Below are 15,707 nucleotides of genomic sequence, written 5' to 3' on the forward strand. Positions count from 1 at the left end.
GTCGTGCATCCGAACATCTTGAAACCGTAACTTACTGATTCGCGCGCGAATACTACTATTACAGAAATTTTTACTAACAAATATCACTCTCCTGCGACACTTGTGGAGTTCGCAGAAGTATATACGGCCTCCAGTAACAACAAGTGTTGGACTAAAATCCCTTCCCAGTCTTTAGTAGATCTACGTTCGGGTCTGGCCGGCGCCGGTACTGATTGAAGAAATCTGGGACTACCAGAAGATGTACATTGAAGGTTGATTTGCCAGTCCCAGATCTGATTATCTAGGAATTCTCTGTACAATTTCAGCTAATCCCGATCAGTAACGGAGTAGCAACCAAGGGTGGTCGCTCAAGCTCAAGCTCAGCTCATAAAACCATTTAGCTTTAGGCTAAATACCCCAATAACCGTTTAGCGAAACAACCCTAATCCGTGTGCACGATCTCCCACTGGCACTAACAAAATTTATGGTCGAAATGGCGTGTCGCAATACGGAGAAATTCCCGACCAAAAAAGAGATGTGGTATGATTTTTTTGTATCCAAAATGTTTTTATGTGTTGTGTATTCGCAGCTAATTCCTACATATATAACATATTACAACGATGAAAAGTATCCATGTAATTTGTCGGCCTCCTACGAAAATCAGCGGGTCACATTTTAAAAGCACTTCATTTACTACCGAAAGTCTATCGATAAACTGCGCAAATCGACTTGTGAAGGATAAAATTTCTCATATACCGGTCCCAAGTATTTCTGAGATAGAAGTTAATATTCTCATCAGCTGTAGCTGCTTCCTGCTTTCCACGGTTTACTGAATAAACGATTCATTGGGAAATTTTAAGACTGTTCTGTGCAACATGACCTACACGGCAATAAAATGATCATTTTATACAATATTCTCCACTTAGAATGATTTAAATAGATTATTTTGATAATTCCCCTTTTCAACGCAAGTCTGAATAGAGTACATAGAGATGTTGCATCATCGAGCCCCTCGTTTGCTCGTGACGATGTGTAACCGTCGAGATAGCGCGAAAGCAGTCCACAATCGAAATACTACACTGCATTCGTTAGACATATAGCCCCTGTACGCACACACACGACGTCGTGTCAAGTTTACCGGTTCGGTACCAGTCAACAACAATATATTGAAATACTGCTCGACTTACCAACACAGAGGCGTCGGGAAAATCTCAAATAAATTGCAAAATGCGGTGCTCGAAAAATTCAGTTGAATGAAGTTGACTGACCAAGTCGCGCGCGCAGAACACGAAACAAAGATAGTAGCCAAACAGTTTTTGTCTAAGTTTGTAAGAATTTCGGATTGAAATTCAGATTAGCACGAGATAGTCACGCGAGTTGACAGTTGTTGACTGACTGCAATATTTTCTGCGATCGCCGGCAGTTGTGATACGATAATCGATTTGTTTTTGAAATTGTTGCCAGCTGTGATAACTATTGGTTTTCGAGCCAGCTTTTTTTATTGTTTTACATTGTAAATCGAATGCTAGTGTTTAAAACGCGACACGAAGGACCCGATAAAATAGTGATTGTGATATATTTATACTAAACGGAAGAAAAACGTTGAGTAACTCGTCTATTTCTGGGATCTCCCTGTGCGAAGCAAATGTAAGTGTAGTTTCTATGTACAGCTCAGTGAAGTTGAAAGCCGGTGGTGAAGAAGATAGACAGTAATACAGACAGATCGAATTAAAACAATTTATTATCTCTAATTTTTGTTTGAAATTGGATGAAGCTCATTGCGATCAATAGCGATTAATGCTTTTATAATTATAGTTAATGTCAAGATGGTCCTTTAATACCTGACCGGTGTTGATTTAAAAGCGAATAAACTTTTTAGAAAATTTCCGTTTAATGAATGTATAGTAGAAATGCTTCTTTATTCTTTAGCCAGACTGGAATTTGTCGATTCATATGTTTTTGAAAATGCGAAGTATGAACATTTGAAACCAATATGTTTGATTGATCGAAAAGTAATTCATCAAAAAATATTCGTTTCGTTCAAAGGTTTCTGCGCAAAAATTATCTACTAAACTTGCAGATAAGCTCGTGCATGGGTCATATACCTTTTTCTCGTAATCATTTGGTTTCTCACATATTGGGAAATCGTCTCGTAGCTTCGTTAACTTACCATGAACTGTACCGGCCGACCAGTATGAGGTCGTTTTTTCGTGGGCAAGGACACTTTGGCCTCATGGAGAGTCATTTCCTCGTAGTATTGACATGTTTCACACCCGCACATGTGATGTGATCACGTCGAGAGTATAAAGAGAAAAACAAACAAGGAAACGATACCAGCGGGGTAAACTGTTCCTACAATGGCCGTGATTTTCTTCTTTTCCGATTGATGACTGTAGGTATTCGTTCGGGCCAGCGAATTATTTTGCAATATTTGTGTGTATGACTTTCATACGTGCGGAATGTGTTGGTTGAGCACCTAGCAGCTCCTTTTTTATCTACCAAACACCTTGCGAATGTAACCTGCTTCAGTACCTCTAGTCTCAATTTGAAAGTGACCTGTCTATGGCAATCAAAGTTATAATTAGTTTGACTCGAAACAACGACAAACGCAGACATTTTTTAGCAGTTCAAAAGCTAATTGATTTAGGATGTCGTTCTGATTGTTTGTTTTTCAAAATATTTTTAAGTGAGCACAGTTGTGCCTGGGTACAAGAAAATCACACATTATATAACGATAGATGCTAGAATAAAAAGCATTGCATGAAGTAAGATAACAGATCTTGATGACAGTTTCATAAAACTGTACCGGTTAGTAAGAGACTTCACTTTGTTGACAGTCTCAAGTTTCTCCATTTTTTTGTGGCGTGGTCAAAAAGACTTTCATTGTTTTTTTTCAGTACTGATCAATCGCTACGCAAAAAAAACTAAAGATAAACGTGATAACGTCTTACGATTCACGTTGTTTCAAATATAAGAATATTTCATATGAGACCACCCGCGTGTTATTACTTCAAGTGCCTAATTGAAGTAGCAAACAGTTGTTCACAGAATTACTCAGGACAATCACACCGTGAAACTCTGTGCAATTTGTCAACACAATGTTAACACCGGTAAACAGGATCCATTTCGATTCGGTTCCTTTGAAAATTCGCCAACTCTCGCATCTTCGGATTTTACAAATGATTTCTATATTTAAAAATTACTTCGACCAAAATTTGAAGTTTTTAATTCATCATCTTCTTTTGTAAGCATAAAAGCAGTTCGATTCTCATTTTTTAAAACTAGTCGGTTAAATTTCAGATATCGGGCTAATAATGATGTGTATTGCAAATTTCGTGAAATTTTCATATTGCTGCGGTATGTCCGAAACCAGAAATCAAATCTGGATGAAATGGTGATTTTTGGTGATGTTGTATTCAGTCATTTAGAAGTTTTGGTACATCATGGATAACCAGTGGGAGCGAAGTGCACAATACTATATTTATAATTGTTACGTTTCGTCTTCGACTCATCAGTGCAAGCAATCAAATTTTCATTACAAAACAAAAATCCCTAGCAGAATTTTCATCTTATTCGTATATCCCGGTTTAACCCGGATTTTATAGCCTGGTTACATAGTTTTGTGATATTGAATGCTGTGGGACAGTAAAGAATATGTACAGGGTCCGCCATGTAACTTTTTTTTAAACATGCAATGAAACACAAACGGTGTGAGGATGGTGAGGAGGCATCGGCTTCACCATGATAACGTGCGGGTTTTCCTTCCCCCAGATGCGACAATTTTGCTCATTAACATACCCGCCGAGATGAAAATGTGCCTCATCCGAGAAGATGATTTTTTGGCAAAAATCGGCGTCTTCTTAAAGCTGATCGCAAGCCCAGTTGGCACTATTCTCACGCGTTTCTCAACCATATACACAACCATTTTCGTTCAGCGGAAGGATAAAACTAAGTTTCTGTCAAATCAGAAGTGACATTTGGGTTACCAATGTCTAAATAACCGTAGTTAAAAAAAAATGTTAGATGGCGGACCCTGTATTTCACCGACGAGATACTGTGACGAAACATAATAACGGTGTAATAAGGCCGATAGGATCCTTGAGTCCTGATCGAATATCATATAGGAAGGTACAGTTATTAAAAACATGCGCAACAAGTATACGCCACTCAATATTCCGGGGAAAGGTGCGAAATTGAATGTATGTAACGCTATTCGTTTTGTTCAGATTAAGTAAATTAATTTATCTTTAGATTTAGATGCATTTGCTATTTAAGCAATATTTCAATTTATTGTACAGAAGGTCGAAAATGAGCTCATTTGATGATAAAAATATTCAGATCTCACATTTCAAGAGCAAATTGTAAGCGACATACTTTTCTGCGAACATGGTGCTCTCAGGTAACTCAATTCCGCCCTCTTTCAAAATTGAAGTATAAAAATCTTTTCGATCTATAATCAATGTTTTCAACTCTGATACAGAATATAAAAATAAAACCCATCAGAAAATTCTTGAGAAAAAATCATGTGATCTTAAACTCGGGAAATTCCTCTCGAAACCTGGGTGGAACAAGGTGAATAATTCATTATTTTCGCTTTACAAATGTTTGTAAATTATCTGGCTTTTCAGTTTTTATTTTAAATTTGATCATGTATCTTGTTTAGATGTTAAACTTATAATAAATATAGAAAAGGCATCTGCTCCTGTTTTTAAAGTAGTTTTTGACAGTTATAAAGTCAATTAAAGTCAAAATATTTATTTTTCTTTTAAATTTATTTGTTTGCTTCTTTAATTGAAAATTTAGTATAAATGAAACTGATTAGTTATTTAGTAAAGGATTTTAGAGCTTGTGGTAGCAACTTTCAGGTACAATCGTTCTCCGTCAAAATATATCAGATCCGTATTTTTTCACCATTTTCCTGTTAGGGCTGATCATTTTTTTTAAATTCATAACTCAAGTTATATTATTTTGAAAATCTCAAGTCTTGCATTCATCGATAAAACTTACTTTTGGTAAGTACTAAAACAGAAAGTTTCGCTTGGCATGTTATGTTAAAAAGTCTAAATATAAATAAAAAATAAAAACGTGTAGCGCCCACTATCCACAAACTATGAAAACTGCTAAAAAACATATACAATTAGCGTTATCAAACACGAAAATGCAACTTTTTTTATAGGGACCGTGCACGAGGGCGTGGTTTAGTGGCCGGCGACGACAGCGCACGAGGCGGCGAGTGGAAAAAATAATGCTACCATAGCAAAACTTGTAAACTGAGTTTGAAAATACTTTCTAGCGTATTTACTCTGCGGATTTTTTTCCGAACCCTATGGAATTATTCGCGTGTGGTGCGAACGATTGTTCAACATCGACTGACTATTAAATTTTGAATCGAATTATTCATTCTGTATCTAAATACGGCCACGTCATTTTCTGTCATTGCAGTTGGATTTGTGTCTAATATTTGTCATATTCACTCAAATTCAAACACTCAAACGATATTCTCAGCACATTAAATGATTTTTTAATCGACTTGACCGGAAACACTGAAAAATATCTTGCTAAAACATTCTAATTTCAGACCAGTAGTAAAAATTGCTTCTGTGTAATTTCTTTTTATACTTTCACTCAAAGAAAATACCCCAATAAAAAGTTTAAATATTTTTTAAATGAAGTAAGTTTATCTCGAAGTTATTCTTACTTTCACTGAATTGCAATTATTACACCACTTGCTATTACTTTATTTTCAGAGCAAAATAGACCCAAATAATTTTCCATCCGTCAAACTTTGAAATGGGCCACAGTTTTAGATAAATTTAACTACTCGATAAAAAATAACTGACCGACTGTCAAATTTTAACTTAAAGTTCGAATAATTCGCAGGATGGTCCATACTCTTAGAATGGAGGAAGAAAATAAATTGTAATCGTAAAAAAGCTAACAATCTCGCGAGTAGCCAGTTTGACGTATATTGAAAATACGAGTCACGAAGCTAACAACAAATAATCATTTTATTAAAACGCTGAACTGTTTTGCCTTTCTCATATAGAAAGGTTATACAATCACTTGAAAATCGACTAGTAAAAATTGGCCAAGTGTCATATGCCATTCCACTCAGTTCGTCGAACTGAGCAATCTATCTTTGTGTGTGTGTTTCTCGAAAATGACTTAATCGATGTTGACCAACTTAGATTCAAATGAAAGGTTCTACACGGAATTCTTGAATTTCATCCGGATCCGACTTTCGGTTCCGGAATGATACGGCAAAGTGTGTTAAAAATTATGTACGTCACTTGAAGAGTCGAAACGAAAAAAAGTAAAAAGTTTTCTAAATTGGTCTCGAAAGTATTCCCGGTTTTCGAATAATGACGGCAGATAATAGTCATACACTCAAAAAAGAATCTCACTTACTTTTACACTTAGTCCGGTATTCCTAATCTTAGGTTCAAATGAATGATTTTATGCTCCTACCGAAAATTAAATATATTCTTCGGTTGCGATTAAAATCATGTTAGTTGATGGCCATACGAACCAACTTCGATTATACGTTCTCGGGTTCTAGTGCCCGAAATACTTACAATAGTGGAACTCACTTCGTTTTCTCATCGATGTCAGAGAACTGTTCCATTCTGTAGGTTATACTAGTTATTGCCCAAATAATCTCTTTTGTTTATTTTAAGAATCGGAGAGAAATGTTTTTAATAGTCTACCACAGTATTATATATGAGGATATGATTGATGTGAGAGAAGGATCATTACACCACTATGTTGTATTAAAACAGGTTTTTGACTGTTTTATTCAGCGAGTACATATGGTAACAGTGTAAAGCTATGGTAGAGTTTTTTCGCCTATTCGCCACTAATGGCGCTACTTGTAATCGTGCACGGTCTCTATATTTTTTAAATTTTTTCAGAAAAATGTAAGCATTTTTACAGAATGCATACAAAAATAAAAAATTAAGGTTTAGTCGTTCAAAAGTTATGATTTTTAAAAGGGTATGGTTGATAAATTCATGACATTTAAACAAAATTATAACTCAAAAACGAAAAATTTCACTTCGCTGATTTTTTATATAGTGTAGAAAGGTCTAAATTTTCAAAAAAACAAAACATGCAGTGCTTTTTATTTACAATCCGTGAAAACCGTGAAAATTGTATACGTAATTGACGTTATCAACCACAAAACTCCAAGTTTATCGATCTACGCCTTTTCCTAGAAACTCTTTACATTTTTAGACAACATATCTAAAAACTGAAAAAATCGGCTCAGTGGTTACCAAGTTATGAATTTTTAAAAAAGCCAGTTTTCCAAAAAATCTAAAATTATCGATTAAAATAAAAATACGAGTCTAATATTTTTGGAGTTTAGTCTCTTTCTCATGGAATGGTGAGCTTATTTGCTAAAGTGTTAAGGGCTCAGCGGTACGAGAAATGCTTAGTAGCTAACAGCGATCTTGAAGTACGATTTTGAGGAACAATGAAGTAGATGCTAATAGTTTTTGTATGACGAAGTGGGCGTGCGTTTCCCACAGTTGCACTTTATGAACAACCCCGTAACTCATAGTTAACTTATATTATCATCTCGATATTTGAACTTAAGCTCTACATGAATTTATCATGTTTTATAATAAGTCTGGAATTCTTTCCGTTCACTAAGAATAAACTATCTCAAAAGTATTTTTATTTGATATCTACCAAAAATTGAGATGCACCTAATTATAATCAATAATGAAAGCATCAATTGTTATTGATAACTCTATTACATATTAGACACACTGGAAGTGTTGATATAAGAAAAACTTATCATATGATGGCATCTTATCCCGTGGGAAAATTAGTCGTACTTCATTCTCATTCCTACATGACCTAATAATATATCTTTTAGCCGTGCTGAATTTCATTTTGTTTATTTACCACATCAACAGTTAAATGAGTTATCCGCTCATTAACCATAACATAAACAGTTGATGTAAATATTCCCTGAAGCATAATGGTGCACGTATTTGCATGATACCGTGCATCGTCTAGGGAATTATAATAAGTTAGTAAACAGTCTGATAAACCAACCAAAGTGACACCGCACTAGGCTCATATCGTTGTCAGATCCTTCTGGTATCGTTAACCTTGATAAGTTTTATAGCGTACCAAGCCACCTAGTCACAAAACCGTCGGGTTCTGACACCGATTGTTTGTTCAAGTAACGCAGGGAGCGGATAATATCGCGTAACGAAAACATCAATGTATTTTTTCTTCTGACCTGAGATTCATGAGTCAAAGTGCTGATGGATACTCTTAAGGTTTATTATCCAATTATAGTACAAAGCACCATTAATTTTAATTTTGACCACAGATTTTATCTCTTTACCTACGGTGTTAAATCAAATAAAATTTCCATTCAAAGAGCGATAAATCCAGTACAGCTGAGAATTGGAGACCTGAGGCGTGTTTCAAATTCCTGGAAAGATTTTCATTATCATGTTACCATGTGGTCAGCGAATAGTTCACATGCGTAATTAATTTAAATTCAGCGATTATGTTTCTATTTAAATTTGCATGATGGGCAGTGTCTTGTATTTCATTCCTTGCTAAAAATTCCATTTACATTCCGATATGGTTGCCCATTCCAGCGTGAACCAGCTTCCAGGCAAATGATCCATATCTTATCATTCAAATATGTATCTTGGAGCTTGCAATGTTTGGTCTAGATAACATGGAACATAATTGACTTCTTGTTGAATTAGTAAATAACTTCCCTTCGGATTCTTTGGGGTTTCCAGATTTTTTTCAATCACTATCTGGTCTGGTTCATGGGTATTGATTGTTAGCATTAAGCAATAATCATGATATATCCAACGAACAAAAAAAGTGAGTTGTTAGTGTTTGATAAGTAAACTTCATGTTCATGCTGATTTAACGTAATAACGAACAAAATGAAATGAATCTTTAGAACATTGATGGTTTGATTCGTCTGTCGAACAGCGAGAGATATCAGGTATTTCATTACTATCGAAATGACAGACGAATGAATAAAGTTGAGATTCTCTTGTGCAAAAGTGACACAATAAAATCTCACATACCATTACCCAGCCAGGTTTAGAAGGGAAAAATAAATTGGCGATTGGATTATTGGGATTTTCTTGGAGCATTAGACCACAGTTGCGCCAGTAAAAATCGGCTTAACGAATGCGCCAATTTTTAATCGAGGGTGGTCGGGATCGGAATCGTTCATTCGGTAGGTGGATGACGTACGCGTCACACTCGACGGAGAGCACGCACCCAGATGACCTTGCTCACCTAATGAGACCCTATTCCGATAGGCGGGTCAGTTAAAAAAATCAAAATCAGTTCTAAAATGACTAGACTGACCACTTTAACTTCACGGGTTGTATGTTTTTAGCCCTGATTGATGGTTCAATGCATAAGGCGCTGCGGCCATTTTGTTTCAACAGGCTTCGCAGTACAGAATCATTGCATGGCTAGTACTCAATCCTACTGACACTAAGAATCCTTCCAGGTCGGGAGTCGAACATACGACAACTGGCATGTAAGACCAGCGTCATATGCATTGAACATTATTGTGTCCCATTTGGGTACTTCAGCCTCGTCTTCAACGCATTAACATCTTGGTTTATGAGTACTAGTGGTAGTGACGCTTGTAATCTGGGTGCAATATTGGATATCTTGTTTTTTTGTTCGTTATGACGTATAAAATCACCATGAATTAAGTTCAAGTTTTTTCCAGTATCGAACGGAAAATAGACTGAGAAAATACAGCTAAGGCTTGTTCGAGACAAAATCTGACTATAATAAATTTCTAATAAAACAAATTTGCTGTTATTTCAATCCAAGGTGCTTTTTTTATTCATTTAATTGTGCATTATTAGTAATGTTAAAACTAATTACAATTAATTAGGCTGCTCGATAGGTTGCAACTTCGGGCCGTTAGGTGGATTCGTCTTTTTACGGTACAACATAGACATCGTTCCCTTTATACCATCTTTGTGGAAGTGACAAAATGCTAAAATTGACCAGAATAGCGAGGGAGTGTGATGGCTATGTAGGAATGGTAACAATCTTGTTTACTGCTCCGGTAGCGATGAAGCTTTGGCCTGCTCGACCATAGCTTCATATTGTCATACCCGACAAAGTATTTTTTTGGGAAATTTGGCTTTTTTCTTCATTTTGAAATGCTCTTCTTCCGTTGCATGGAAGTATAAAAAGACATTTTGGGACGCTGCTTAAAGTCTTCCAGCACATAAGCTCCATCGTCCATAATTACGCAGCAAAATTTTCGTCAATTATTCGCTATACAACTTGCTAGCTTCTTCTGCAATTATTGCTTCACCTTCGTATCCTTCCCAGCCGTTTAATAACGTGTATCAAATAATTTGAAAACCTGATGAACAGTGCTTGCGGACAAAACAACGCTTTTGTGTATGTTTTTCTACTGACAGGTCCTTGTTTTTAGTGCGACTGCACACGATTGCTTCTTACACTTACTATTCTTTCGACGTCATCTTCGATCTAGAGACTAGTAGTATCACCAAAAAATGAGAACACAAAGAACAGATATATGTTCTTCAGTCTTCGAAACATTTCTCGCGTTGATGAAGTATATCTATAAATACAGGGGAAGATGTTCGGTTGCCGGCAGTGTTCGGTTCGCGGCACCCCACCGTAACTTTTGACCGAAAGCAGATAGCGTCATTCCGACAAATGTCATGTGTGTGTGTGTAAGAGCAGCACGTTCTTATTGTACCGAATACCAAAGCAAACGGACGCTTGTACTTTTTGCAGCGCTCAAAACAAATTTTACTTGCGTGAAAATCAACAATGAAGGTTTTTTATGACTTTTTATAGTATCATAAATTGAAAAGCATCAATCGAAAAAATGAGTGGATTGAATATTTATGAGGTGAAATCGATCTATTTCGTGATTTAATACACGATGCTATTAAAATTTTCGCAACCAAAGTTTTTTTTTCGTTTAGTTACCGGCATCCCATTTTTTCGACAAATCGCATAAAATTGTCAGTGATATGCAGAGAGTCAGCAAATTCGTCTGTAAATTATCAAATTTCTTAGTTAACATGTAAACCTTTTTTCGTCTAAAGACTTCTTACAGACTTTTGAGACTTCGATTGTTTGCAGTCATTCATCAGAAATTACAGACATTTGAAAATTGTCGCGATCTTTTCTTTTTGATAGGTAAACTTATTATATTACCCGGCATCTCTGGTGATATGCAACACGTGAACAACTTGACGGCTGCAATACATCCATCATATAAGTAAAAACTTTGGTTCTCTGGTTCTGTTAGCCATGGCGACTTCAAACAAATCTTCCAAGTCAAAGAAATTAACTTTAATGCCCTGTTTAATGCCATTAAACGTTGCTTAGTGAATAAGAAGCCAATAAATTCGACTGCAGCAACGTATTCAATCCCGCGAAGCCGGTGAAAGACCGGCCAAATCAACACCAAAGGCGACACCATCCCAATCATCGGCCAAGAGAGCCAATGCGAAGTTATCATCAGACAATGAAGACTTTGATCTAAAATGCCTCCGTTTTTTTCTTAGAATAATTGCAGTCTTTACTTATATTTTTCCATTTTTAGCGAAATTTCTTGGGTTGTCGGTAACCGAACACGTTTTGACCAAAATTTATTAATTTACTAAATGGTTTTTTTTCTCAATCGTTTGAATCAACTTCGTTCTTTATTCAGTTGTTAGCTAGGGACTTTAGCTTTCCATTGATGTATATATTTCCGCATAATGTGCACTTAGTCAGAAGTTATAAGCTTACAAGAAAAGGGTGCCGATAACCGAACACTCTCCCCTACTTATTTAGGGGGGTCCAGATTTTGTCACAAACAATTCTTTTTTCGGTTTTTTAACGATATCAAACTAATTAGAAATTATAAGAGGAGAAAGAATATGAAATTATAGAGCCATAGTACTCAAGGAAGAGCAAGGATGTGAAGAATAAAGTGCGGAAAAGTGAGACGTGACAAGGGTCATTTAAGTAAGCAGAAGGCTTCTCGTATCTAAACTTTTACCTTCTACCAGAGGAGTCGAACTTAGTCATCCGAGTCTCTGATATGTCAGAAAGATGCCTAAGTTCGACTCCTCTGGTAGAAGGTAAAAGTTTAGATACGAGAAGCCTTCTGCTTACTTAAATGACCCTTGTCACGTCTCACTTTTCCGCACTTTATTCTTCACATCCTTGCTCTTCCTTGAGTACTCTGGCTCTATAATTTCATATTCTTTCTCCTCTTATAATCTCTAGTTAGTTTGATATCGTTAAAAAACCGAAAAAAGTAAAAATTACTGACTGACCAGAAGTCATAAAAAAACAAACAATTCTTAAATGAAACAATAGCAACAAAAATGGTCAAATAACTAACACAGAGATGAGAATAAAACCCATATCACCCTCCTATCCGAGGACTTTACTTTCACATCAACATGCTATCAATCCGCTACATAACTAGGTAATGTAATAGGGTATCAGAGATCAACCTAGTTCGTACGAATTTATTAAAATTTGTGTCGTGGGGTGTGTCACGAACCAATTAGCAATGCGGTGCATATCATTTTGCTCACTAAAAAGCATAATTCATAGCCATCTCCGTAGCTTCAGGTATCTTTGAATTTGAATAGCACTTATAGACGCTTCAAGAAGAGCTCATTGTAAATTCGATTGTACTTGAGGTGCTGGGCTGCTTTTGAAATGATAAATAACCTTATCCATTTTCGTCCGCATTCGACTTTGCACCACAAACTAGTATGAATTTCGTGTAGTAAGCGTTCTTCAGTATAAGATTTATTTGATGCACTGTTGGTTTCCCTCCTGATATGAAGCAGAGTTTAAAAAAAATGAATGATGAAGGGTGAATCTGAGAATTACTTAAAGGTTGTGTTTAAAAAAAAACTCAAATCTGTAATCAAAATCGTAATTCTGCTTATCGAACAAAATTTTCCTTATAACCTAACTCTATACCTAGTTCGCTATTGGTTACTTTTCGAGCATGAAAACCCGAAAGCGTACTTCAAAATCAGTCCACATTTCTTCAGCCCATCAAGCACCAGTGACTCATTGGAATGGTACCAAACACTAATACAATTCTGAGTAATTTCATCAGCACACGTGCCTCTAGACTAAACCGCTATCGATCCGCGTCGGTTCCCACCCATTGCGTAAACATTCAATTGAGATTTACAATGCCATCCGACACAGGTACATGCCAGATCCAACCATCCTTTTGTAACCGTATTGTGGTCGCGTTAGCAATTGTCTGAGCATTGCGAACTGTTACTCACATTTCCGACAGGCTCTGATAAGCCTCCACTGAGTTAAAAGCTATTACATACGAATTCCTAATCAGAATATGACACCCACGTGAATTGATGGCGGCTTCTGTGCGGTATTGTCTCATAGTCCGCGGAAACATATAGAAAGTAGTAGGCATTTTCCGCATAACCTGTTTCACGCGACAATTTACACACCCTCTCTTTTGCTTTTTTCCATTTTCACTGCTCTGCGAACATGACTGACTACTCGTGGGCAAACAATGTATCAAAATCCACCCCGAAGTGCCGCAGTTCAACCTACACCCTTGTATCACCGCCCAGTCGACAAGTCAATCATTCTATCACCACTAACCAGTATCGTATCGGTCGATGAGAAATGGGAACCATTACCGCTTGTAATTAATTATGTACTCTAAAGGAAGTTGAAAATGAAACAGGTCTAAACAGAACTGCACTTGGAATCTGGTTGCAATTTGCATTGCACCCGGAGCCATGGGAACTCATTCTGCATGCGGTCTATTCAATAGGCCAATTAGCATGGCGTTCATAATAATTGTGATCTACTATAAACTGATCTGCGCCTAAGTATTGTTTTACTAGTTCAGCCTGTTATAATGTTTACACTGCGCGTTTAGAGTGAACTAATGTATTCGCGATAGGGTTGTCAAACTTCCACACCACACCTCCGTGTTGTTCTGCGTCTTGTGCAAACACAAAGCTCACTGACATATCAAGCAAGGCGAAACAACATTCCAAAGGGAAACTGACCAATTGTTTCGAAGGGGCATATTCGAGTATTCAGTAGTATCCCGGAACGGTGTGTAGATCCTATGAATACTTGAAAATTGACTGTAAAGTATGTGACAACACTGTTTGTTCGTTTCTAGCGCGTGGGTAAAAAATGCTGAAGTTTAGCTTGAAATTGGCCTACAGTTTAATGTTTACGCTGAAAGTGTCGATGACAATCGGTTCAGTGCGTTGAATTTTCGAATATTTCACGAAATATTTTGCTCCCGAACTCGTCATCTCAGGTGAAATGTGATATGAAAGGTGATTTTTTTGAGGTTAGGATTTTCATGCATTAGTATTTGCTCAGATTTTTTGAGGTTATGATTTTCATGCATTATTATTTGCTCAGTATGCTCTGACATTTCATCATGAATAGACTTACTAACGAGCAACGCTTGCAAATCAGTGAATGGGCCCTAGAAAAGTTGGCAGAAAATCCGCTTTTTTATCGACAAATTTTGTTCAGCGATGAGGCTCATTTCTGGTTGAATGGCTACGTAAATAAGCAAAATTGCCGCATTTGGAGTGAAGAGCAACCAGAAGCCGTTCAAGAACTGCCCATGCATCCCGAAAAATGCACTGTTTGGTGTGGTTTGTACGCTGGTGGAATCATTGGACCGTATTTTTTCAAAGATGCTGTTGGACGCAACGTTACAGTGAATGGCGATCGCTATCGTTCGATGCTAACAAACTTTTTGTTGCCAAAAATGGAAGAACTGAACTTGGTTGACATGTGGTTTCAACAAGATGGCGCTACATGCCACACAGCTCGCGATTCTATGGCCATTTTGAGGGAAAACTTCGGAGAACAATTCATCTCAAGAAATGGACCGGTAAGTTGGCCACCAAGATCATGCGATTTGACGCCTTTAGACTATTTTTTGTGGGGCTACGTCAAGTCTAAAGTCTACAGAAATAAGCCAGTAACTATTCCAGCTTTGGAAGACAACATTTCCGAAGAAATTCGGGCTATTCCGGCCGAAATGCTCGAAAAAGTTGCCCAAAATTGGACTTTCCGAATGGACCACCTAAGACGCAGCCGCGGTCAACATTTAAATGAAATTATCTTCAAAAAGTAAATGTCATGTACCAATCTAACGTTTAAAATAAAGAACCGATGAGATTTTGCAAATTTTATGCGTTTTATTGTTTAAAAAAGTTCTCAAGCTCTTAAAAAATCACCCTGTATTAAGCAAGGCGGACCGGGACGGCCGTGAGGAGTTCTAGTGCGGATCGGGACGACCGCTGAGAAAAATTTGGACGCGGACCGGGACGACCGTGAGGAGTTCTAGTGCGGATCGGGACGACCGCTAAGAAAAATTTGGATGCGGACCGGGATGGCCGTGAGGAGTTCTAGTGCGGATCGGGACGACCGCTGAGAAAAAATTTGGACGCGGACCGGGACGACCGTGAGGAGTTCTAGTGCGGATCGAGACGACCGCTAAGAAAAATTTGGATGCGGACCGGGACGGCCGTGAGGAGTTCTAGTGCAGATCGGGACGATCGCTGAGAAAAAAATTGGTCGCGGACCGGGACGGCTGTTAGGAGTTCTAGTGCGGATCGGGATGACCGCTGAGAAAAATTTAGACGCGGACCGGGACGGCCGTGAGGAGTTCTAGTGCGAATCGG

General features: G+C 37.4%; 1 protein-coding gene across 6 annotated transcripts in view; it reads left to right on the forward strand.

Moving 5' to 3' along the window:
* Positions 1–15,707, forward strand: part of LOC131432442 (sodium-dependent phosphate transporter 2) — a 99,639-nt gene that overhangs the window by 44,934 nt on the left and 38,998 nt on the right. Inside the window, exon 1 of one of the 6 annotated variants that reach the window (XM_058598722.1) lies at positions 1,232–1,626. The exons of the other annotated variants lie outside the window; for them this stretch is intronic. The gene's annotated coding sequence lies outside the window, so the exon portion shown is untranslated. Of the gene's footprint in view, positions 1–1,231; positions 1,627–15,707 lie in introns of those variants that run through there. 6 annotated transcript variants of the gene reach the window in all.

The sequence above is a fragment of the Malaya genurostris genome, chromosome 2, assembly GCF_030247185.1.
Source record: "Malaya genurostris strain Urasoe2022 chromosome 2, Malgen_1.1, whole genome shotgun sequence".
Taxonomy (NCBI): Eukaryota; Metazoa; Arthropoda; class Insecta; order Diptera; family Culicidae; genus Malaya; species Malaya genurostris.